The following is a 25,563-nucleotide window of genomic DNA, read 5'->3' on the forward strand; positions in this document are numbered from 1 at the left end:
CATTTCCCACAATACATGCCCAAAGATTCACCACTTCATTCAAGTTGCCCTCTGCCTTTGCCTGTCAATGTGCATCCTTCAATTCTATTAAGAACATAAAGATCATTTGTTGTTCTCCATTAGGGTCTTTCTGCCATTTTACTCAGACAGTATTCCACCTCTCCTGCCTCTTCCCTGTCTCTCCTGCCATCCTCCACTGCCCGATGAATGTATCCTGCAGGGCCATTCATGGGATGGCTAATGTCTTTCCCAACACTTGATTCTCTCATGCCACCCCTTCTCCATCTTCAAAAGTTCCACATCACCAGTTGCCTTTGATGATACTTCCCAGGTTTCTCTTTCCTTTTATGAATGAGCTTCTCAACATGATGGACTAACAAATTGATTCTTCACCAACCTCTCCTTGAGATTCTGTGACTTGGCATCATCTCTGTTATCTAGTTCTGTTTATAAGGGTTAGCTTGTGTCCTGGCCTTGGTCATGTGTCCTTGTGCTTCCTATAGCCATGTAGTCTTCCCTGGCATGACCCTGTGCCCTACACTCCCCGATTTATTCACGTTTTGGTTTATTAACTCCAGACCCATGTTTCCCTGCCACTTCATATACCTCTCATCTGTGTTCACTTAAATGTTCCCATCACTCAGTCTGTGGTTCTCAACCTCACCTCTTTTTTCCCCCTACTTCTGAATTATTTGAATGATTCACCAACCTTCAAATAATACTTTGATGATGAAAATTCTTATAATTCCACATCTTCAATCCTGACCTCTCTCCCAACTCCCAGCCCTTTATTTACAAAACCTCTTGAACATTTCTGTATGGAGGCCTTGGTTTCAATTCAACATGTCAAAAAAGGAATATATTTCCTCACCCATTTGTCTTACCTGTGACCCAAATTCTAACTTCCTTTCATAGGAACAGCTTGCCAGGGTGTGAAGTTATGACCATATTTCCAATGCTACTCTTATTCCTCTGAATTAACACTCTCCAACAGTGTGGTTTTCTAGAAACATGATATTGTATCCCTTTGCATTTTAAATGTACATGAGGGTTTTACACAAAGTAAGACCTCATACATTTAAGTTATCTGTTGAATTAACTCAGTTGTTGAAACCTATGTCCTTTTTTAAAATTTTGATGGTTCCTGGACATACACAGAAATTGTAATAAATTTTTTTCCTGTTCCCCTCACCTCTGGTCTCTTCTGTTTTTATCACAGTGTTTGTGTATTGTGTAAATGTACCTGTGTGTGCAAGTGTGTCTGTGCGTTTACATGTATGTGTGTGAATTTTCCCATAAGGAGTTTGTGATTATTTGTAGCTACATAATTAATTTTAAGATTAAACTCAATCCATCACCCAGCCTATTTTGACTTCTTATTCCCTTTCTTTCTCTCTTAATCACCCCTCTTGGGCAGTCTGTCCTTGGAATGTCTTCTTGAGTTTGTATCAATCACCAAAGTCACTAACTTACCTGTTGGACAAATAAGCACCCAAACATTGCCCAGTATTCCCTTCCAGGTTGGTATCAACCCACTAAATCACACCCTTGATTTGCTCAAATGATGTGCTGAAATTCACATCCTGTACTAATAACAGATGCCATTTGTTGACAGCTAATTAGGTGTGGACACTTTCATTTAGTACTACATCAAATTCTTACAACTGACAACCTGGATATCACTGTCTCCACACTCCTCCATATGGAGAAGGGATTTCAAGACAAATTTCTATAGGACAATGCACTATCCAGTCCCTTAGTCATATTCCTGTGCTTAAATCATTTTTACCAATCAAATGTGTTCATTCACAGCTTCCTAATTCTCTACACGAGTCCACCTCTTTGTCTTTTCTTTGTTTGTTTTTTTTAGTTCCAATCATTAACCTTACTAAGCACACCCTCCCCATACCCCAGACCTGACCCATAAATGCCAACTCAAACTTTACTTTCTGGGTATGCCGTGTGACTGCCTCAAGGTCTTTAAAAGAGTGGATGATGTTCTAGGGTTGTTAGGAGATGAAATAATTTTTATAAAGTACTTACAGCATTGCTCATGGTGTAGATGTTCAATACAAATTAGCATTTAGGCCTTTCCCTATCTTTCTCTAAAGTGATTATAACTACTGCCTGTAAAGGTCATTGCTGATTAATAATCAATTTACTTGTAGAACTGATTTTTTACTATCAAGAATTCACCTTAAAGCACTTTATTATTATGTTTTTTGCAAGTACTTACTGCTTCCTCTTAAATCTATAGGAAGTAAACATTTTATGGTCCCTGAGAGTATTGACAGTGCTTTTCATGGTATCATTCTAAAATTGTCATCTTTATATGCAAGATAATACCAATTTACATTTATTATATGTATATTATGTAAATAATTAATACATAATCAATAAAAATATATAGTATGTATTCTGTATAATTTTAAAAGTTATTAGGAAAATATATATAATAAAATATAAATTATCTATTATTACCTTCAGAAGAATACTTTAGAGCAAGCAAGGTATATAAATACTTTTTATATCTTATACTGTATATCTTATACTATATAATATTATATATTTGTACAACTATATTATGTATAATAACATTATATAATTATGTAAAATATACAAATTTTAAATATACATGTGTTATGTTCTCAAATTTTACAGGATGAACATTGTTATTTTTATAATTATGATGAGTGCATACATCCTATTATTAACACAGAAAAGCATAAAGTTTACTGATTTGATCTTTAATTTCTTGTGTGCAGATTCAGTGTCAAGTCCAGCTATACCAAGTGGCTATTTGCAGATGAGAAGATGGAGACACAGGAGAGTAAAATGAAAGGCCCCAGACATGGAACCTGATAAATAAATGTCAGCTTATGACAACACACACTGACAATGCCAAAAAGAAAACAGTGGTGCACTCTCAGCTTTGATGCCATCAGCTCCCAGCTCTATCTCCCCATGCTGTCTAGGTGTTCAGTAAGGACCGATAGCTGGCCGAGTCCTGATGGGAAGAGATGGGCCATTAATCTTGGTTAGAGCTGGCTCCTCACTGACATGGAGCCCCTTTCCCAGAGCACCCCACATACAGAGATTCTTTTGATGTCCAAGACAGGGTCCAGCACATAGATCATTTAAATCTTTAACATTCTAACATAAACATATTTGTGCATTTCCACAAGGGTACAGAGAGAACATTACTGGGCTTTTATTTTTAAAGTCTGCACTCCTGAATGCTCTTGTATTGGCAGCCTCAGTTTGGTTATGACCAATGGATGAATTGTTTTGAATCTCAACATGGAGAGAAGGACTGGGAAGGGTCAGGTCCACAGAAATAGCCTGTAGGAATTCCTCTTGGAACTCACTTTGAGAAAGCATAGATGAGGGCCAACTGGGTGCAAAAGGAAGACAGAGTGAGGCTGCCGAAACTAGCATGAGATGCAATGCTGTCTGTTTCCATGGTACCCAGCACAACTGTGCTCTTCTCATCAGCCTGGTAAGAAGGCCTATCAAAAACCAATATCAGGCACATGACCTCTGATGGACACCAGGGCTTTCCATCTAACCTACTACCCAGAGCTGACAGGGCGCTTTTCCTTCCAAAATGAGCACATGTGACAGGTGACTTCTCCTGATGCATATCCATATGCATCCAGGGGTTGGGTTCAAATCATAAACTATAAGTTTATTCTTAAACTCCTCTTCAAATTCAGTCAACTCATCTTGCTCCAAATTTAGTTCCCTGAGCTCAATTATTTGGGTTTTCTAAAAGTGGCCCTGTGTTCCTTCTGTAATAAGGAGGTTCTGATGCACATTCCTGGGCTCCATTGTGAGGCACCCAGAAAAAGGAAGGAGGGGAGACCAGTTCTTCCAGACGAGGGACACCAGACCCCCAGTGGTAGCAAGATGGCATAAGTGGGCTGTTAGGAGGTGTGGTGTTATCTGTTATGAACACTTTCCCATGCACTGCTAAAGATGACTTTCTTCTTCTGTAAGTTAAAGCAGATTGAATTTGGGAAGATAATAACATAATGCTACTTGGCTTGCATTCTAGAATTTTCTTTTGCATGAGTAAAGCATGTTGCTAACTGTCCTCAGATAGAGCAGGGGCTACTTCCCAAACTGCTGTGCTGTGATCTCCCGTGTGTAGTGTGTGCACCCTTCAGTCCTCCATCTGTTATTCCCCTCTCATGTTACTGTGACTCCATCCGTGTTGGGGAACTCGACAGCATCCAGCCTCTGCTCATGAAATGGGGATGAGCAGTTAGGTGCTGCTTATGTTCAGTCAACAGTTCCCAACTGGACTATGGTGGTATGGGGCCCACATGTGGTGTTCCCAACTGTGTAGAGATGTTCTGCAAAGCTGCTCTGAGACTTGCACCACTGACCAGAGGACAGGGTCTTAGTAGGAACTCCTGAACAGTCATATTTTTAAATTATTCCTAATTTTAAATGGCAAAAATGTTATTCCATTCCTTGCATATGTACATACATATGTGCAGCTGAGTATATTTTCACATGTAAATAATCATAGAGTTGCCTGCTTGTGAATTTGCTTTCTTTTTTCCCCTGAATTTTTTTGATGACACATTGTCAGTTTACTTACTGATTCCAGCACTTCCTCTGTGGAGATGGAGAGTACCTGCTGGGGGCAGTGGGAAGTACCCCTGTGGTACTCTGGGGCCTGAGACTGGTGAGCAGGTCTCTGACAGCGTTTTGGCAACTCCAGGTCTCAGAAAGGATTGTTGAACATGTGGGTTATTCCCACCTTTATAATATGAGAGAGCCTTTGTTTATGTGACCTCAAACAGAGCATCATTTCTAGCCGGCACGGACCCTGGGGAGGCCTGACCTATGTGCATAGCTCTTTCCAAAGCCACTAGGGCAGGTGTGGGCATTTCCTCATTTGTGAAGACAAGAGTGAGAGCACAGAGGGGCAAGCACTCCAGGCTTGGCCCACATCCCTGAGACCACAACCCTGGCTGCTTTTTCCCTGCTAGCCTGTGGCTCCAGTCTCCGGACCTGTGACACCTTCAATTGTTGTCTAATCAATTTCACCAAAATTATAAAGGTGTGTTTGCATTTGTTTCAACACCCTTTGCTTCGGTGCTTGTGGCGGTGACCTTTCAGAACTGATAGCACAGTCTCGCCCAGATTGCTTTCTTAATAAATAACGCCCAGGTTGCTTCCCTAATAAATAACAGAGCGCCATCAGAGGAGTGAGCAGGCTGCCTGGAGAGGCTGGGCAGGGGTCCTGCACCCGCCAGCCCCACCTGCTTCAATGTACACAGCCCGGGTGGGAAGTGGAGCCTGCTTGTGGACCTTTCTTTTTGTATTGCATTTGACTGCTTTGCTGGGGATTGATTTTAATATTTTAATTGTAGTAAAATGCACATAATATAAAACTGACCAATTTAACCAATTTTAGGTATTCAATTAATTCATTAAATACATTCAAAATAGATAGCCATCATCACTATTTCCACAACTTTTTCATCATTGAAAACAAAACCTTTGTACCCATTAAACACTAATTCTCCAACCCTTTCCTCCCCAACCCCTGGAAATCTCTACTCTAGTCCTGTGCCAATGAATTTGCCTAATCTAGGTATTTCATGTAAGTGGTGACATGCAAAATTCATGATTCTGGGTCACCCATGTTTTGGCACGAATCAATACTTCATGAACACAAGGCTGACTTTCAGTTTTCATGTCTTCTGCCACACACACAGATAAGTTAATTATTAAAGGAAAAATGAAAACTACTTTAAATATCAAAAGCCAATAGAAAGTATACTCCTTTAAAACTAAAAGACAGTCTCAGCTGCTTAGAGTTCACAAAATTAAAGGGTATTTGAAAGAAATTTCTAAAAGCTAATAATGGGTTCACTGTAATGAATATTTCAAAAGCAAAGAAATGGTGATCTAGTTTTGTGTTAGAACATAGACCAGGAAAATACCATGTGATGATAAAAAATTATCATCATTTTTATGTTTTTGTAACTGTAGTTATTTCCAGCCTAGAGTCATTGCTATATGAAACTGGTTAGCTTTACAAATTTTGAACAAACATTTAATCAAATTATATGAGAAAAGGTAAAACCAGTTATGAGAATACATGAGGATGGTAAGTGCTCATGTTGACCCGATATTATATTTGTTTCTGATTTTTTGTTTTTTGGGTGCTCAGTCCAAAGCACCTGTTGCATTCACTGCCTCTTAACTTTCTAGCCAAGTCTCTAGAGTCCTAGAGGCTTTGAGGAAAAAATGGGAGTGTAGAGGGATGGCACACAGGCCATATCTTCTTGTTGGGCCCCTCTCTGGACCCTTAGGGTTATAAACACAGGACCTGGTGCCAGAAAAGAGAGGTATAAATGGATGAATATTAAATGAGCTGAAAAAGTGAGTGATCTAGACAGGTCATCTTCATGGAGCATTCTGAAACATGTTCACCTTCCTATCAAAGCACCTGAAAGAGACGTTGCCACTCACAGAGGACACCTTGACACTTGGGCACAGTGATGCAAAGGGGCAAATCTGGAGCATTTTTGAAGCCTTGCCTCCTTCTGGGCCATGTACATCAACTCCTAACGGCTGAATGATGTGATTCCAAAGAGATTCTTTTAGTTCTCAGAGCTCTATTTTGTCTCTTCCTGAGGCATTTAACAAGATGATGAGGATGGTGGTGGTATTGATGGTGATGGTGTGGTGGTGACAGTGATGATATGATGATGGTAGTGTTGGTGGTGATAATAGTGATGATGATGGTGGTGGTGATAATGATGATGCTGATAATGGTGACATAGTTGTGACATAGATGGTGATGATGATGACAATGGTGATGATGGCGATAACAACGAGATGGTGATATAAATAACATCAATTCATTGAATTCCTACATGCTGAGCGCTACAGAAGTTCTCTTTATAACTATCAAAGTAAAATAAGTATAATTCTCTCCTCCTGCACAAGGACACAGGTCAGCAAAGAAAAGCCACCCACACAGAAGTGACAGAACTGGTTGGCAGATCTTACTTGCTACCTCTGAAACTTTTACTCTCTCCAGTGTTTGATGCTGGTTGCTCAAGAGACCTAACTCTGAGCATTTTCCTTTTCTTCACAAAGCTAAGGAGGTGCCAATTGGTCTAAGAGGCACAAGTTTTGTAACCTCAAACTCTGTTTGGCCTATTGTATAACAGAATTCCCCTACTGTATAACATGAAATTCTTCTGGTCTATGATCTAGTCTTCCCAGGTGCTCAATTAACATGACTTACTTTCCTACTGCTTTGAGCCCCATCCCCCAACCTCTCCCTGATGTGTCTCAGTGTTATGCTCACCTACCTTTCTTCCTCTGCATTCTCCAAGAGGGCTAAAGGCTGCTGAGATCAAGGGGAGAGTCAGAGTTGCAGGTGGGAAGTATAAATATTGTGGGTTTTTAATACAGTTTGAAATGGATGGGATTGTTCTTGTCCCAGCTCATATCATTTCAAAAGGAGAGAGAACATCTGAGCTGGGTCATAAGGAGGAGTTTGAAATTTGAAAAATACTTCCATGTGCATCACGCAAAAGGGTGAGAAAAGGTTGGCAGCAAGCCTGTCACTGTAGACCTGCTTCCTGGACAAGAAGAGGGTGGGTCAAAAACTCTTTACTTGACTAAGTGCTGGACTAAACCGCCTTATTAAAAAAAAGTGGAATCCTCTAAAAATTTTATTTATTTGTTTTAACTCTCTCTCTCTCTCTCTCTCTCTCTCTCTCTCTCTCTCTCTCTATATATATATATATATATATATATATATATATATATATATATATATGAATATGTGTGCTTACATATGTATATCCAGCACACATCTTTCTTTCTCTGTACCTGCATATGTACAAAAGGCCTTGATATTGTAGCTGCTGAGCTGAGTCCAGGGAACGCAGGCCCTACAGCTGAGCGGGTTTTCTGAGCCTATGAAGCTGTGTGCACAAAAGTATTATACGTAATTGACGACCCTCAGCTATGGGGGCTCACTAAGCTCTCCCATAAAGATTACAATGGGACTCATTTCCCGACTGGGAGGGCTGGGCCAGGTTAAAGTGTTTCCACGTGCTTTGTCTGAGGGGCTCCCAGGAACCAGCCCCTGACCAGCCACCCACCACATGTCAAACAGATAATCACACTGGGCTTGTTCCGGCCACATTGAGCAGTGAGGTCATATTCCTTCCATCTCATGTGGTGGTTGTTTCTGGGTATGCCTTGTCCCCTGGAAACCATTCAGATATAGTTATTTAGGTGGAAACAGCCAAAAAATTAAAGGTGTGGGTTACTTGATAAATATCATTCTATTAACACACAAATCAGTATGAACACACACATGCAGGGCACTTTATACAGGCATATTTTGATCACTTGAATCTGAATTTTTATTCTGTCTAACATGAACTTATTCTGTCCATTTGGGAGAGTATGTCAAAGTAACAAAGGGCTCACTGCTGTACAGCCCGGAGGTGTGAAGTGGCCTGGGAAGGCAGCTGGAACACTAATGCCACGCAGCTGGAACGAAGGCCAGAGGAGCATCCGCAGGAACATGCGCCGTCCTAAGGGCATTCATCCCAGGTAGCAGCATGCACTGTGCCTTGGGCTTCTAACAGCAAGTTGAATTGTTCATGTTTGGATTTAATTCATGCTGGTGATGCATTTTATTAGAAATATTTTAATCTTCCATGGTAGATCAATCAAAGTGAAGTTAATTGGCCAAAAAAATGCTAATGATCAGTTATTCCCAATTGTTATTTTGCATATTAAGAACTCAGTGAATTGAAAAGCTATGCAAGAGGCATTATTATTAATGAGGAAATGTTTAATAGTGAAATATGGCCAATCTGATTTGTAATACATATCACCTCACCACGTTCTCAACAAATATTCATTAAGTGCTTGAAGAACACACTTTCCTTCAAATAATGCATAAAAATGCTCTATTCTCCAAACAAAGGTGAAGCAGAGAGAAGTAAAAATTTCCCATGAGCACTCAGGAAAGAATGAGGAAATTGAGTTTAATGACGGAGAATTATAAGCAAGTCTGCTTGTGGAGGAGAAAAAATGCAAGCTTAAAGATTGCCTTGTGCTGGAGAGAAATTTGTTATTGCCCTGACGAGATTAACCGCAGTAATTGGCACCTTTTTTTTTTTTTTTTAACATATTGCGCAGCCCTGTAGAGGCGGTGGTAATGAATAATGTGCACTTAGCCGCACCATTGGTCATTGCCGTCCGATCACAGCCACCTCCCCCATCCGGGAAGATAAATGTGATTTAAATTAATAGCCAGTCCTAAATAACTCCTCAGCTGGTAAACGGCGCATTTATCAGGCCCAGACAGGCAGTGTCCTTTGATTCATGGTCCCCCCCCTACAATGTGAAGGGTGCGTACAAAAATTGTTATTACTTTTTAATAAAGTGTAGCAGTCAGTCCTCAGTCATTTATCAGAAACGGTGGCATTCTGACAAACAGAAATATCTTAGCAGAGGATGAATGAGAGGGATAAAGAACACATTTCTCAACAAAAATAATCACTGCCTAAATAATCTCATAAAAGTCAGTTTTTAAGTACCTTGAAATAAATGTACCCAGAAAGATACAGGCCACGTGTGTTGTTGCACGAGAAACTAAACAAACTATTTTCATATTCACCTTTGCTAGGAGGAAAATGCCTGTTATTGTCATCAATGCTGAACAACAATATGGATTCAAATACACATCGAACCCGTGTAAAGCGAGGTGGCCACCAGCTTCCCCGTGGACAGGACAGAGCCAGAGCAGCAATTGGCTTGTGCCAAGCAGACCTATGCAGCTGCAAACAAAGCAAGTGCCTTAAAAACGGGCAACACCTCTTAACTATGTCTTCAACGTTGAAACTCCACGGCTGTGGCTTTTAATTCCTCCCTAATATATTTTTCAGGACAGAAGCCCACTTTGTTGGATCTTGATTTATTTTGTGAGTCATTGTCTGTGCTTTTCGAAACACACTTGCAATTACCCACATCATTAGATTGGTCAGCGAAAATTACAAAGGAAGCTCAAAGCCCAGTCTCCGCTGAAATCCTTTCTCTCTTAATTAAATAAGGAGGAAAACCTCCCCGGTGTCAGCAGGTCATCCTTTCAAAGATATTGGGCAGGTTCAGAAAGCTGCGGAGAGCCGATCCCTCCTTGGTAATTTCCTTTGTGCTTCGGGAGAGGCGGCAGCACCCGCTGGACCCCCTGTAGTTACACATAAGGTGTTGGCAGAGCAGCGGCAGGGTCAGGGTCGACCTTCACAGGGCACACAGCGACCATAACCAAAGTGTCTGCGCCTTCAGAAAGGCTTAGGAGTGGGATGTTCTTTGCCATTTGCAGCGCCTCAGCTATGATACCATTTTCAAGCCTCACCAAAGTGTGACTCTGCAGTGAATTGACATATCTTAAAGAAGGGCTGGCTGAAAATCAATTTCCCTCTTAAGAGGCGCCAACTCCAGTCTCTCCCCCTCCCGTGGTTTTGCTCCTTCTTTTCCTAGATCTGCCTGTTTATGAAGGAGGATCTTATATACCGGGATTAGATCAAGTCTTTGGAGTGTAATTCATTAACCATATTGCTGTGCATTTTAAATGAATTTGGTAGGGGCCGAGCCCACAGAGCAATGTGCGGCACAGGGTGCGTCCTGTGGGAGAGCTGGTATTATGATGACCTTACCCTAATGCACGCACGTGCTGTCTATCTGTGGAAATGGAGACAAAGATTAGGCAGATGAAATAAACAAAAGTAAAAATGAGGGAGGGCCTCACACCCTTCAGAGCACTGTGTGGCATAAAATAACATCGACATGGACATGGACACCCATAACCACTCAGACTTACTGACCTGAGTTGCATTTCCACTCTCACAGGTATTTATTTGCTGAAGACTATAGTTTTATTCTGGATATAAGAGCCAGCCAATCTAATCTGTAGTGATTTGACTACCCTGGAAATTTCAGGTCAACAAACTTAAGTTCACCACAGGAAAGAAATTCCAGGGTTGGCCCTCCAAGTCAATGTCATCAATATGAAAGTAAGCATTTTGCTTGAGATGACCCTGCCCCCAGATTTAGTATGGCATATACTGCCTGCCAGTGTTCCCATTCCATAGAAATAGGTAACGAACACTGTTATTTAGGAACATCAACCCCACAACCACAGGGGAACACGAGCAGCTTTTTCCATCCCATGTGGGTGTTTCCGGGAAGTCACCTGCCCATCCAGGTGTATAGAGTTAGTTTCCTTCTAGCCAGGTCAGCACCTGTCCTGGATTTTCTGAAACTGCCTCAATCCAGGATGCATTCATTGTTCGATTGCCGAATCAGGCATGCTGAGTGATAAGTTCTGATACTGCCAGAGTAGGTTCTAAGCTCTTCAGCTAACAGGATTTTTAAGGGAAATAGTTATTGTGGAGAAAAGTTAGGGCTTGCTTCTGGCCCTCTTAGAGCTATGTTTGACTTCTCCTTTTAAAGACCACATCTTTCTTCATGTTACTCAAATTATTTTTTAGTTTGCAGAGTCATGTTTTAATTCTTACATCCCAATCCCTCAGTACTGGAGATTATAAGCAAAGAGTCCCATGGAAAAGAGACAGTAGGAAGGAGTCGGACTCTGGGAAGGAACAGGGGCTGGTTTCTTCCCCTAACACAGTCCTCAGACTCCATACTGTGGGGATTAAAGGTGGATGTGACTTCCTCGCACCTTTCCGACAGGCCCTCAGGGGAGGACGCAATGATCCCCTCATTTAGTTTCCAGTAAAGAAAAACAGGGTGCCCCAGTCCTCCAGCCCTCGCCTCACACACAGGTAATAGTCAATCCATTAACCTTTGCTGCCCGCCGACCTGCCAGCCGGGCGCTGCCGTCCCTGCTTTAATACCGTCCCCTTAATAGTGGCTGGGCCCCTCGAAAGGGCAGAGCAGCGACTGGCGACTCTCAGGGCCCAGCAATAATAAGCTCCCGCTCTGGGTCCCCACCTCCTGCTTCACTGCAGTGTCAGCCCCCATTTTTCTCCCTCTCCCTCTCTCTTTTTTAGAAGCTAATCTAAAAAGAGCCGCAGAGGCAGAGGTCATGTTAAACTGTAGCGCAAATGTTACTCCTCGATTATCTGGCTGGGGTAAATGTCAACTGCTTCAGGCGAAAGCAATTGGGGAGCGAGAGTGAGGCTGCTACAAAGCGAGGGAGGCAGGGCTGGGGCCACGGCTCCACCACGCAGAAGAGCACCTGCTTCTCCATCCGCCCTGCCCAGCCTGGCCGGCCGGGTTCTGCACTTCCCTTCACCTGAACCTGACCCCCCACCTGCGCCCGACTGCACTCAACCTCTCTAGCAAGGCGAGGCTCTACTAAATGTCATGCACCTGCTGGGACAAGGGGGAAAGCCTTTAAAAATGACAGCAGTGAGAACACCCCCTCCCCCACTCACACAAACCCACAGGCACACACCCAGAACATACTCCACACACACCCCACACAAACATACATGCACACACACACATGCATGCACACAGATATTTTTGTATGGAGATTTATACAGCAAGCCGAGTACTTCTTATAGACAGACAGAACTTGTTATGGAAAGCTAAGGATTTTATATTTTATATGAAAAGGCATAGTTTATGTTCCAAAAAACAATAAGACTTAACATGAATGGCATTAGAAAATGTCTCGGACCCCTGCCAGCCAGCTAGTGACAAGAGGCAAGGAGAATGAGAAGGAAACAGCTACCCTGTTTGCGGGCAGAGGTGGAATTTGGCTCACTGGTCACGTGCCCTTAAGGCTGGTGCTTCTGCAGGACCCTGGACCCCTCTCATTGGTAAGAGCTAGGCCGTTAACCTTAGTGAATGGAGCCACCTGCTTTCAATCAGTGGTTACCCACAGCTCCGAAGCCCTGAATTCTAAGATTCTACAAGCAGAGGCCACAGGGCCCCTGCTGGGTGCCAGCAGTAGGGCTGAGGCTGAGGGGGAAGCCTCCAGGAATGCAGGCAGGTTCCCACCCTGCTGGGCAGGAGAAGCAGGTGTGGGGTTGGGACACCTGGCTGGCCCCCATGTGGACAGAGATTTCATTTTCACTTTAGCATTCTCCCCTCCCCCCCGCCCCTATCCTCTCCCCCCCCCCCTTTTTTTTGGTCCATTTCCCTGGGTGACAGGGGAATCTTATTACTGTTTAATTTTAGGTGTAGAGATCCAATTATTTACATATCCATAATTTAAAGCCAGGCAGTGGCCAGTCACTTGCTGTCAAGATGACAGACTATAAATAGCAGGACAGACTCCCTGCTTACCCAGGCAGTGGGGACAGGATGTGGCTGCAAGCAGGTGCCTCAAACAGGGCCAGCCTCCTCAGGAGCCCAGCCCCTTTTGTAACCCCAGAATGTGCTTAGAGACCTTGCTTCCAGCCTGTAGGGTCCAGTGGAGGCACGGAAGAACCTGGTGGGGATGGTCAGGCCTGAGGAAGAGGCTGGTCTCAATATGGAAGGCTCAGATGCCAGGGCACAGTCCTGCTTGGTTTCTTTGAACCTCCAGGGCTCTCATCCCTCCCACATGCTTGAGACACCGAGGATCAGCCTGCAGAGGTCGCTGTTCCGGGCATCCTCCTCCATTTGCTGTGAGTGACTTCTGGATCTAATGGCATCAGAGCAAAGAGTCCACACCAGCACTTCTTGAACTATGAAGTGGGACCAGGGTGCCGGGATGTGAATGTTTAATTTCTAACTAATGTGTTTTGTGACACAGAATAAAAATTATCTTCTAGTAAAGGAAAATTTAAGTCATAAAATCCCATGCTGCCCATTATCTTGGTATTAGATTCAGGCCACATAAAATCACTCTAAGAAAAACCTTCCACCTGCTTGTGCTCCATGTCTCTACTCATCTGCTCATGAGCCGGAACAGTACCTGGAATAGTTTGCTCCAAGTTGTTGGTGTGAGCGCACGTAAGGGAGGTTGGCCTCCTGTCCATCAGTTGAGAAGGGACAAGCACAACTCAAAGTCCTGGTAGAGAAGAATGACCACAGTCAAGCCTCCCGCCCACCAAACCTGACCTCCGTCTGCTCTGCCTGAGCGGGGCTGCTGTGTAATCTCTGGAAATCATGAGACAGTGTTGTAATCACCAGGATAGGACAGACACCACACCTCTCCAAGGGGAGTCCCCAGGGAATAGCAGAGCCAAGCTCCCCTCCCAGAAGTGTGTCCCAGTCCTGGCCAGTGACCCTCCTGGAGGGCATATAGCATGGTGAGGTGCCAGGCCCTACAGGTGGGTACCTGCCCATTACTTGGGTAAACAGGCCAGGTTTACCTAGGGTTAAAAATAAGTCCCCTCTGTTAGTGCTTTGTTTTTCAGAATAGAAAAATTAAACATATACACAACTATTCTTTTAAAACAGTGAGGTAAATATGGATTAAATGCAAATTGATGATTTATACTTTGCCTTGTTCCAATGAAAATTAGATATTTGAGCATTGAAACATAGAGAGAAGATTTAAATTTAATTCTAGCTCTTTCAAAAGTTTAATTGTATTTAATTTTCAAATAATAAATTAAACTGTTATCATGCATTGATATAACATCTTTTTCAAGGAAACTCCATGCAGTCATTAAAGAGGGAAAAAGGCTTTGTTAGCATCTTAGGACAGACTTTGGTGAGAACAGCACAGATGAATTAGTTCATGTAGTAATTGGCATAAAGGGCACTGCCTGGGGACATGGACTGGTTTAAAGCATTATTTATGTTGCTCTCCTTCTAACAGGACTTTGCAAATATTTATGAAACTTCACGTCAATGTTGCTTCCTTTTATCGTTCCACTCGCCCAGCCCTGTTACAGCCTAATTGAAATACAATAATTATAAATGGGCTTAGTTCCTCGATTTAATTTCCTTGCAAGCAATGCCATTTATTTTTCTTTGGCTTTGTTAACATGCTTTAATTAAAAGATTTAACAAAGCTAAGGAAACAAGATGCTGTGGGGGGGATCGCACCCTGTGTCCCTTCCACAAAACAACATTGTGTGACTATGTCCACGTCTACCTTCTGAAGGGCAGGAAGGAAAGCCCTCACCCACCCATGGAGCAAAGCTGCTCCTTCCCAGCCCAAGTGTGCAGAGCATGGAGGAGTTCTGAGGGCAGGCGCAGCACAGAGCCCAGGAGAAGAGACCTGGAGTGCAGGTTTGCAGCCAATGCTGCCACATCCACACTGATGTCCTTGGGCGGGTGAGTGATTCCACTGAACCTCCATATCCTCATTTTCTAAATGGGAAGATGACAACAACAACAACACAGGCTAGCATGAGTAAAAATTGTGTTATTCAGCCAAAACCGGTTTGGCTCAGTGGATAGAGTGTCGGCCTGCGGATTGAAAGGTCCCAGGTTCGATTCTGGTCAGGGGCATGTGCCTTGGTTGGGAGCACATCCCCAGTAGGGGGTATGCAAAAGGCAGCTGATCGATGTTTCTCTCTCATCGATGTTTCTAATTCTCTATCCCTCTCTCTTCCTCTCTGTAAAAAATCAATAAAATTTATTTTAAAAAAAAGAATTTTGTTTCAGATAAAACCCTCCTTTATCATAACTATCTGGTCCATGCTGGGTTCTTAACCAGCATATGGTCTCCCTAAAGTTGGATAAAAACTAACTTTTAAACATTAAATAGCAAGTGTATTTTTATAATGGTAATAAAAATATTCTGAAAAAAAATTGCTTCTATAGCTCTTGAAAATACCAGCAGTCAGCTAATAGTACAAAACATTTCAAATGGCTTTGTAAGATATCTTGTTCAATCACAAAATACTCCGTGGCAGATCTGGATGCTAAGGTGCACGGCTAGATCTGCTCTGCTTAGGTTTTAAAATCAGTTTAGAGACACCCTCACCCACCAAGAAGCAGCAGCACAGATGGTCAAAAACTAGCAGATGTTACATAAATGTTGATCTTTTCACTGGCATTTTATCTTGAACTGTACACTATTAGCATAGTTGAGGAACACTTCTTGGTGGAGGTTGAGCTTGAATTGGGTTCTGAAGGATGACCCAGGCCAGGTAAGTAGGAAGGTGGGATTTCCCAGGGGGCTTTTGGAGCTGATGCAGACAACTGCCTGTCTCAGTGTTGGCAAAAGTATAAGTGGTGGTTGTTAGCGGCAAACAAAAGAGCTGGGGCCGTGAGGGCCTCCACATGCTTTGTTAAAGTGTCCAGATATTAATACTGCCCTCCCCTGGCTCTTTGGACAGCCCACAATTATGCATGACCTTCAGGGTAAACGGGATCACAGTCTTAGGGAAAAGGACCACTTAATGATGCTCACCTTGATGAAGTATGCCAGGTGCTGATATTCTGCTGACATAGTTGGGAGACCAGGTGCTGGGGTTCTTCCCCAGTCCAGCCTAGGTGATGTGGACTGCAGTACTGTAAGTGGATACATACATGGTCAACATCATCGGCCACTTTCCCTTCTGTGAATCAGAAGTCAAAGCACTTACTGTTGCTGCAAAGCTCGTGACACAAAGAAGAAGGAAAGTGTCAGCGCTTCCATTACTCCCTGGGCTTTCAGGGAGCAGGCCTAGTGCTCTGGGAAAAGAAGGACACCTGCCATGCTGCCTTTCTGAGGCCGGGCAGTGGTTATCCACTGCCGCAGGAGTTGGTCGGAACTCTCTGAAAAGCAGGCGCAGGACCCTAAGGCTGGGGGGGAGAGGAGGCAAATAGCATGAGGGAGATGGGGCACACACTACTCCGACCGTGGGTTTGTAGCTGGGGTGACTGATGGTCATGAATGAGAGTCCACAGACCATCAGCCTCTGGGACCTCTGAGTGGGTGACTTGTGCCTACTCACGCATGGCACGTTCCTTGCCAGCAGCCTGACAGAGGCCGTGGTCTACCCGGAGACCTCTCATCCCTGGAATAATGACTTTGCTGGTTGTGTTTCTCCTTGTGTGCCAAGCTTGGGAACAAGAACTGGCCTGTAAATACAAGGAACCACCACCATACACAGCTGTATGGACAGGCTGTGGACACCACCAACAGGGGGACCAGATAAGCCCATCTGACTTTCTCTTATAATTTGGTTTGAAGGCAATACATGGGACCTGAATAGTCATGACAAACCACTTTTTCAAATCCTGTTTGTACAAGTCACATCAACAACAGAAGCTGTTTTCTACTGCCTTTATTTTCTGCTCAGGTATTAAAATGAAAATTCACCTTTATATTCTATCTAGTAATAATTAATGTCGTTTTTAAACATTCGTTTAAAATCTTGCTTGGCGTTGACTTGTATTGACATAACCTTCAAACACGTGGTATCTACTGAACATGTGAAGTGCAATTAACAAGTTTTGCTTGAAAAAGTTTGTGTTTGGTTTGTTTTTTGTTGCAAAACTAGGGCTAAGAAGATGGCGGATGAAGAGCATATTTGGCACTGCATGCTTTACGAGTTCCAATTAGGAAGAAAAGCAAGTGAGGCTGCAAAAAACATCTGTAGTGCTCTTGGTCAAGATGCAGTTAGCGCCAGAAAATGCCAGCATTGGTTTGAGAAATTTCGTGAGGGAAATTTTTCGTTAGATGACAAGAGTGGTCGAGGCCGTGTGTCCAATTTTGATCAAGAAGCTCTTCAAGCTCTTTTGGTGCAAAATCCTCAAATTACCCAACAAGAGCTTGCGACAACTTTAAGTTGTTCACAAAAAACAATTTCCAATCAATTGCGTGCACTTGGCAAAGTCCAAAAGTTTGGAAAATGGGTTCCTCATGAGTTGACCGACAACAACCGTAATCAAAGAGTCACAATTTGCAGTTCGCTCCTCTCTTGTCAAAACCGTTTGCCGTTTTTAGAGCAAATTGTTACCGGAGATGAACAATGGGTGCTGTATGTTAATTTGAAAAGGCGGCCTCAATGGTTGGACAAAAATGAGGCTCCACAGCCCACGCCAAAACCAGACTTGCATGCGAAAAAAGTGATGTTGTGTGTTTGGTGGAATTTTAAAGGAATTCTTCATTATGAACTTTTACCATCTACCCAAACCATTACAAGTGCTGTGTATAGTGCCCAATTGGAAAGGTTAGCCCAAGCTTTAAGAGAAAAAGAACCCGCGCTGATTAATCGGAAGGGCGTAATTCTTCACCACGATAACGCACGACCGCATACTGCAAGAATCACTGCTGAAAAACTGCGCCAGTTGGAATGGGAAGTTCTCCCTCAACCTGCATATTCTCCTGATATTGCCCCTTCCGATTACCATTTGTTTCGTTCTTTGCAAAACTTCCTTCTTGGAAGAAAATTTAATAATGAAGAATGCCTCAAAAATGCATTGACCGAATTTTTTGCATCAAAATCACAAGAATTTTACAACAGAGGGATTAAAATGCTTCCTGAGCGTTAGGCACAAGTAGTAGAAAACAACGGCAACTATATTGTTGATTAAATTTTGTTGTATTGTTTAAATAAATTCGATTTGAAAAAAGTATTAGAAAACTACATTAATTATTACTAGACCTAATAAAACATTGGGTTTTTTGTCATCAAAATGATGCATACTCTGTAGACCTCCAAGTTCTGGAGGCTGAACCCACTCTCTCTTTTCTTGTCTCTTTGTACCCTCGTGTGCCAGTGTCCCATTTACAAAGTCCTAATTGGCCACAGTTCTGAAACTCCTGGTCTCAGCCACTGTCTGGATAAAGGTGTGCAGCCTGCAAGGGAGGTCCACGCAGCAGAGCACACACAGGGCTGCCAGCACCTACACAGACCCACACCCTTAAGGGTTTCCTCTCTAGTCTTGTGAGATGATGCTCATGCAACAAAGCTCCTTCCAAAATGCCAACCACCATCAACACTATTCGTTAGTTCACAGACAAAGATGGGCCAGAGCATTTGTGTCTGTTAAACCAATCTTGCTTGGCAATAAAGTGTTAAAAACAGTGGGAGGTTTTAATTAGATTTCTGTATTTCCCACTCCAGCTTGCAATATAGACTTTATGAACAGAGAGGTGAGTCATCATTCGGACATTAAGTATAGGGTGGAAAATATAGATTCAATCACTTCCTCCATCAGCCATCTTCAGAGTTCAAACCGCACTCAGGGCATCCAGAGATTTTATCCTAGGATCCTGGCAGGAGACACCGACACAGGGAGCAGGAAATTGGACTGTTCCTACACAGGAAATCACAGCACTCCGTCACAATCTACAGGAGAAACATGTGTTCAAATTTGCTGTCAATGCCCAGCATATCTGATCAAAAGCAAGCTGGACAAAATTACAGGAGTAGAATAATATCTGAGCAGGCAGCGTCCCCCACACCAGGGCAGCCAGAAATGCACACTGATTTCACAAAAGTGGCCGAATGACACGTTCTCCAACAAGCAAATACACGTCCTATAAAATTTGCACACACATATCATATGTACTTTAAAATTTCATAGTGATTTTATATAACCAGATATTGGGAAAAATAGCCATAGTCAGTAGCTATTCATTATTTACAACCAAACTAAAGGAAGATCAAAAGGGGGCAACAGAAATTGGATTTCAAATTGCTAGAATTATATAAATATGTGGCATTATATGTGATGTAACCTATTATCAAATTTATGTTATACAATATATTATGATATATATTATACACTGAGTGGCCAGATTATTATGATCTCTGAATGCATAATAATCTGGCCACTCAGTGCATATATATATTAGAGGCCTGGTGCTTGAATTCATGCATGGGTGGGGTCCGGCCAGCCTGGCCAGGGGGAGGGAACATGGGCAGTTGGCCAGTCTATCTGCTGGTAGAAGGGACAATGTGCATATTAGCCTTTTATTATATAGGATATACACTGAGTGGCCAGATTATTATGCGTTCAGAGATCATAATAATCTGGCCACTCAGTGCATATATCATATAATACCATACATATTATGTAGTATATAATATATTGTATATTATGTAAAACGCAATATATTATATCTTAATAGTCTATGTCCTATAAGACAGTGTGGTCACTAAGCACGTGGGACCAGCTCTTTCCAGCAGCCTGCAGTGATGCTCTTGACCAAAGTTAGCAATGGGCCAGGGGTTAAATCCTCACACCTGGCTTGTAGCGATGTGCACCTGATGTTCCCACAGAGTCAAGGCTGTGGAGATGGGCTCTAGAAGCAGCAAATAATAACTTCCCATACAGAATGACCACAGACCTTCACATACACTTTCTAATGAAATAGTGGTATCCCTCAAAACCACAACAATGGAGGGAAAGACATTTTTCTTGAGAAGTTATAGAAACATATATTTTATATAACATTTCCAGACTAATATTTATTTATTTACTTAAAAAAAACTTTAGTTTTAGAATCACAGAAAATATCTCACAGTATAGTTTCCAGATATAAAAAGTGAAAAAGACTTGTGTGTGTGTGTGTGTGTGTGTGTGTATGTGTGTATAGAAGGAAAGAAAGGGGTTGATATTCCAATAACACTAAAAAAAAAGTAAATGTGGGAATATGTGGGGGCACAATTTTGTTTACTCTCTGTCTATTTCTTCTTTTCCTTTAATATTTTGCCCCTGGAAGGATGGTTGCCCCTGAGGATGTTATATTTAGAAAAGCAGCTGGAGTGAGCAGGGTTACCTTTCAAATCCCCCAGCAAGTTGATCAAATAGAGCTTTCCTGTGTGTAGCTCTAAGGCACAATTATGTGTAAGCAGGACCCCCTCTGAGAATTCATGCGAGAATCCAAAACTGGAGATGGAGTCGGAGCCCATTTGTGTCTTATTTAACATAATTATTCCAACAGCTAATCTTTTTCTACTGCATCTGTCCTCTCTGTCTATAACAGAAATAGGAGATCAGACACTTCCACAGTCCCGTTCTTGTTCCAGGGCTGTGTTTTGCTATCTGAAGATTCCATGGGGTTGCAGACTGTTCTGTAGGGCTGGGAAGCTATAAATGTGTAATCATGTGCCCAAACATCCTTCTATTTTCATAGTGCCTCGCATTTTTAAGAGTTAATATATTGTGTCACTCCTCGCCCTGACCCTGTGTGCTAAGATTGGCAAATAGAAATAATTTCATTTTACAGATGAAAAAGATAATGCAATTTAAATCATCTAGGTTAGGGTCCCACAACACTAACATCAATCTAAGCAGCCCAGCAGGTGTTGCTTCCCGATTTCTCTCCTAGCCCAGTGACACAGGTGGCAGCAGAATGGGAGCTGATGGTGGCTGCCTGGAGTTCCAACTTGTCAGTCACTCACAAAGCCCAGGAACAAGCTATTTCTCCTTCTCTATCTCCTTCTTATCCACCCCTTCCTCTCCCACAAAGGGGTTCTTCTCCAAGACAGCAACACCCACTTAAAGCTGACCCCCCAACACAAAGCCACACCAGGAATATTGGGACCTAGAAGTCTCCATGCATTTCTTAAGGTTACTCACGTCCCCTAGATGTGAAATAGGATAAACTTATACACCCGCCCAACAAAAGTGACATTTTCCTCCTGAATGTCACTTGTGTAGAATGTGAGAGCCACAGTTAGGCTTTGAGCTGAACTACCTCATGTCTGCCTGGCGCAGAAGCACACATCTCCCGAATGCTTCCCAGATGTGAACCTTCTGCCTGGGGTTCAAGTTGCTCCTCATCCACACACTGGGAGGAGGACAGGCTCCAGCTCCCCACATGCAAAACACCTGGAACATGAAGAGGAAGAGCAGGCATTATTCACATTTCTTAAATGCATCAAACCCGAGAGCCCTGTGGATATCAGCTATTGGGTATTTTGAAAGCAAAACTCTAGCAACTTGGACTTTTAAAAAATTTTTGAAAAGATTTTGTGAAATCTGACATAAGTCGGAGCCATTATATTAAGAGTCTAAAGTAAGTAGATGGTTTCATTTAAGAGACCAAGAAAATTTCATTCAAGTTAAATGGGATTTATGAGCCTCTGGTGATTTGTCTTCGATGGGGTCTTTAGTGGAGAACTGACAGGGTACAGAATGTTCTTGACCAAACCCCAGCCTGTGTCCCCTTCATACTTCACTTCTCTGGGCTCAGTAGGGTGACAACTAGGTCTCCTCCTGGCACATTGCCTGCCATGAGTGATTCAATCCCCTCTTCATCGACATAAATTTGCCTTTTCAAAGGGCAAACTCAATAAAGTGCATGTGGTTTTCTGAGTATCCCATAAATTTTACAAAAATTAAATATGCAGTGACAACTGACCACAAAAGAAAATGAGGCAACACACACATGTTGATTTGTCACAACTACTGAAGGACATTCTCTGACTGGTCCCATCGGTCCAGATGTGACCAATTACCCTGTGAAGCAAGAGGTGAGCTGCTAACCCAGTGGCTGTCCTGTAAACTACCTATTATGTAACTTGATCATTTAACTAAGAGCTTTGTACAATAAAAACAAAAATAGAAACAAAACTTGCAAAAGGAAAAAATGTCATACTATTGTACATCTCCTTTGGGTCTTGGGAGATAGGTCATTGTTTCCCTGGAAACCTAGCTTAATATGCTGGGGGTTTTACTTCAATAATGTCAACCTTCACAGGACTCCCAGAAACCTTCAGTTTTGTTTTTTCTGTGTAATAGCACCTCAGGGTGCAGGGCAGTTTGGGGCAGATGCATTCTATGGGTTTTATTCCTCCAGTGTGCTCCATCCACCACAGAGTACTGGCAGCATTCAGCTCTTGACGAGTGGTTACAGACATGCTTTGCAGTTAGACTCCAGGAAGGGAGCCCTAAGTGAGCCTGTGCATGTGGGCACTGTGGGCACTGTGGGCGCAGGAGGCATCTGCAGCACCTTGGAGAGCAACCTCCTCTTCTGGAAGCTTCACCCATATTTACAGGAACCATCTGCGCATGCTTTGTTCAGGACCCACTATGTCCACAGTGTGGCGTCTGCCCTCCCACATTGCTTGTCCTTTACCAACAGCACTGTGTTATCAGAATACTCATCGCTGTTACCCAGGCCATTGACATGGGTCACTCACTGACCTTCCTCCACTGTTACTGCTTGTCTTTAGTCCTCCCTGGATACTGTCCCTCAGATTATGCTTTTCTAATCCTTTGAGTAATTACACTCCCACCTCTTGCTTGGAAAAATTCACTGGGGCCATGTGTCACTTGTCATTGCAAACTATAAGCTGATTGATTTATTCAACACACCATTATAACATATGCATTTTTTCCCATTATTTTTAATTGAATATGTAGTTGGAGAATTTGGTCAGTAAATGCATGTGTTTATCTCCATAACATCCTGAAACTCTAAGAGGTCAGCAAAGATTGTGCAGGTGTAAAATAAACAGGATCATAAGTGTAAGAGAGCAGAGCAGAGCAAAAGAAAGATTCCAACACTTTCAGGGGCTACTTTTCAGGGAAACAATTTGCACCCGTGACTGCCCCAAGGACCCCAGAGAAGCTGATCCCTTTATTTCAGTGCCCAGTGGTCTCCTGGGATTTTTGTCCCCTCTGGTCCAGCCTTTTTCCACACGGCATTTGTTAAAATGACAGATGAGGAGGGGCCTGGCCACACCTATCTAGGTCCAGAGCCACACTTTACCCCACCTATGGGGACCCTAAGGACCCCTGTCCCCCTCCAGTGCCACATCTCCACTTGGCCTTGCGTCTCTCCTGGAATCCTCTGGGTCTGTCCCAGGACAGCATCGGTCTCACTGTGCTGCCCAGTGCTGGGCCCGGGGCCCTCTCTCTGCAGTTTATCCAAATCCTGAGGTCTTATATCTGTTTTAAAACTCAACAGAGTATTTGAGAGGATTAAATCTAATGGTATTTGTAAAATTTAAAAAATAATTTTAAAATACAATGCACAATGCAAATATAGGAATAATTATAAATAAACAATTAATACGTAGAGGAATTCCACCAGTGGAAACCATGTGAATGTTCAGATCCCTACATAATGCAATTAAGTTACACAAACTGTAATTACACCCACACCTACTGCTGCAGCGCTTATAAAGCGTGTCCTAAATAGCTTCCATGAGGTATGAGTTACAGAAAGGCTGCCCACAATTTGCTACCTGCTTCTCCTCCTGTTTGCACTTGAGCTTTTCACTCAATAAGGTCAACAAGTCAAGTCCATACAGGAGGACCTGAGAGTAAGAGCAAGGTCCTGAGCCTCACCTCCTAAGGAAACCTCTGTGAAATCAGTCCCCCTGGCCACATGCTGGCTCCCTAAACTCTGCCAGAGACATCTTTTCAATGAAGTGTGACTGACGTCATCTGGCAGGGCTCATATTTCAGTAGGGGTCAGCTCCATAAAGTGAGTACGGGTCTCACTCCTATCCTTAGCTAACTCACATCTAGTGGGAGAAAAAGACAGAGAAAGCGGCTAAAGCTTAGAAGTAATAACACAGAGCAGGAGAATAAGACAGGTTGAGATGAAATGGGGAGGTAGAGACATATAGAGATGTCAGGAAAGGACAACGTCAGGAAAGGGTGTCACTGGAGAACAAATATGTAACAAGAGAAGAAGCAGCCATGCATGAAACAGAGCTTTCTGGTGAAGGAAACAGCAAGTGCAAAGGGCCTGAGGTGGGGTGTGCCTGGTGTGTTTAAAAGCAGGTTGAGGCTATAGCTCAGGCAGGGAGAACACATGGGCTCTCGGGCAGGGTGTAAGGGTGTGAGGGTGTGAGGACCCAGGCTTCTATTCCAGTTGGCTATGGACCACAGGAAAGCTCCAAGCAGAGGGCTAGTGAGGTCAACAGAGGCTGTTATTTGTTTGCTTTATACTTTAAGGGCAGAAGGTATATTTAGTCGACCCTGCTAGCATTTCTCAATTTGTGGGTCGTGACCCACAGACCATTGGAAAACAGATATTTACATTACCATTCATAACAGTAGCAAAATTACAGTTATGAAGTATAATAGCAACGAAAATAATTTTATGGTTGGGAGTCACCACCACATGAGGAAATGCATTAAAAGGTCATGGCATTAGAAAGGTTGAGAACCACTGGTCTAGAACAAGGGAAGGAGTGCCCAAAGCTGCCAGAGGAAAATGAATGGGGACAGTTGGAGAGGATAGGTCCCCAGGAGCTGCACTGAGTGTGCAGACCTCACTGTCTTGTATCCAGAAAGGATGTTCACTCTCATGGAAACACTATCCTTGAGATGATTGGAATGCTAAGGGTTCAACTCTGGAGAAATCCAGTGGGCCACCTGCCTTCCTGGGTATATAACCACCCCCCCCCCCCAACTCTTACAAGCCACTGGGGTGTTGATCTCTGTAGTCCAAACCAGCTTATGAAAATGGCTGGAAGCTGAACACCAAATTATCACACAGAGGCATCCTCTCCATGGAGCCCATGGCCCAGTTTCCTAATTTACTGACTCAATCACATTAACTAGTCACTGAAATGGGTTTGACTCTGGAGATTTTCTCCTGACTCCGTTGGCAGCTGTGGGTGGTAGGACTCAAGCTTCCTGTTCCAGATTTTGGGGGGGTGGGGTTGAAGAGGAATGCCATAGTGTGTGGGTGTAAAATGAGTGCTTGTGGGTCAGAGAATTTAAAAAGAAAATTTTATCCAA

The sequence above is a fragment of the Pipistrellus kuhlii genome, unplaced genomic scaffold (genome assembly GCF_014108245.1).
Source record: "Pipistrellus kuhlii isolate mPipKuh1 unplaced genomic scaffold, mPipKuh1.p scaffold_m20_p_4, whole genome shotgun sequence".
Taxonomy (NCBI): domain Eukaryota; kingdom Metazoa; phylum Chordata; class Mammalia; order Chiroptera; family Vespertilionidae; genus Pipistrellus; species Pipistrellus kuhlii.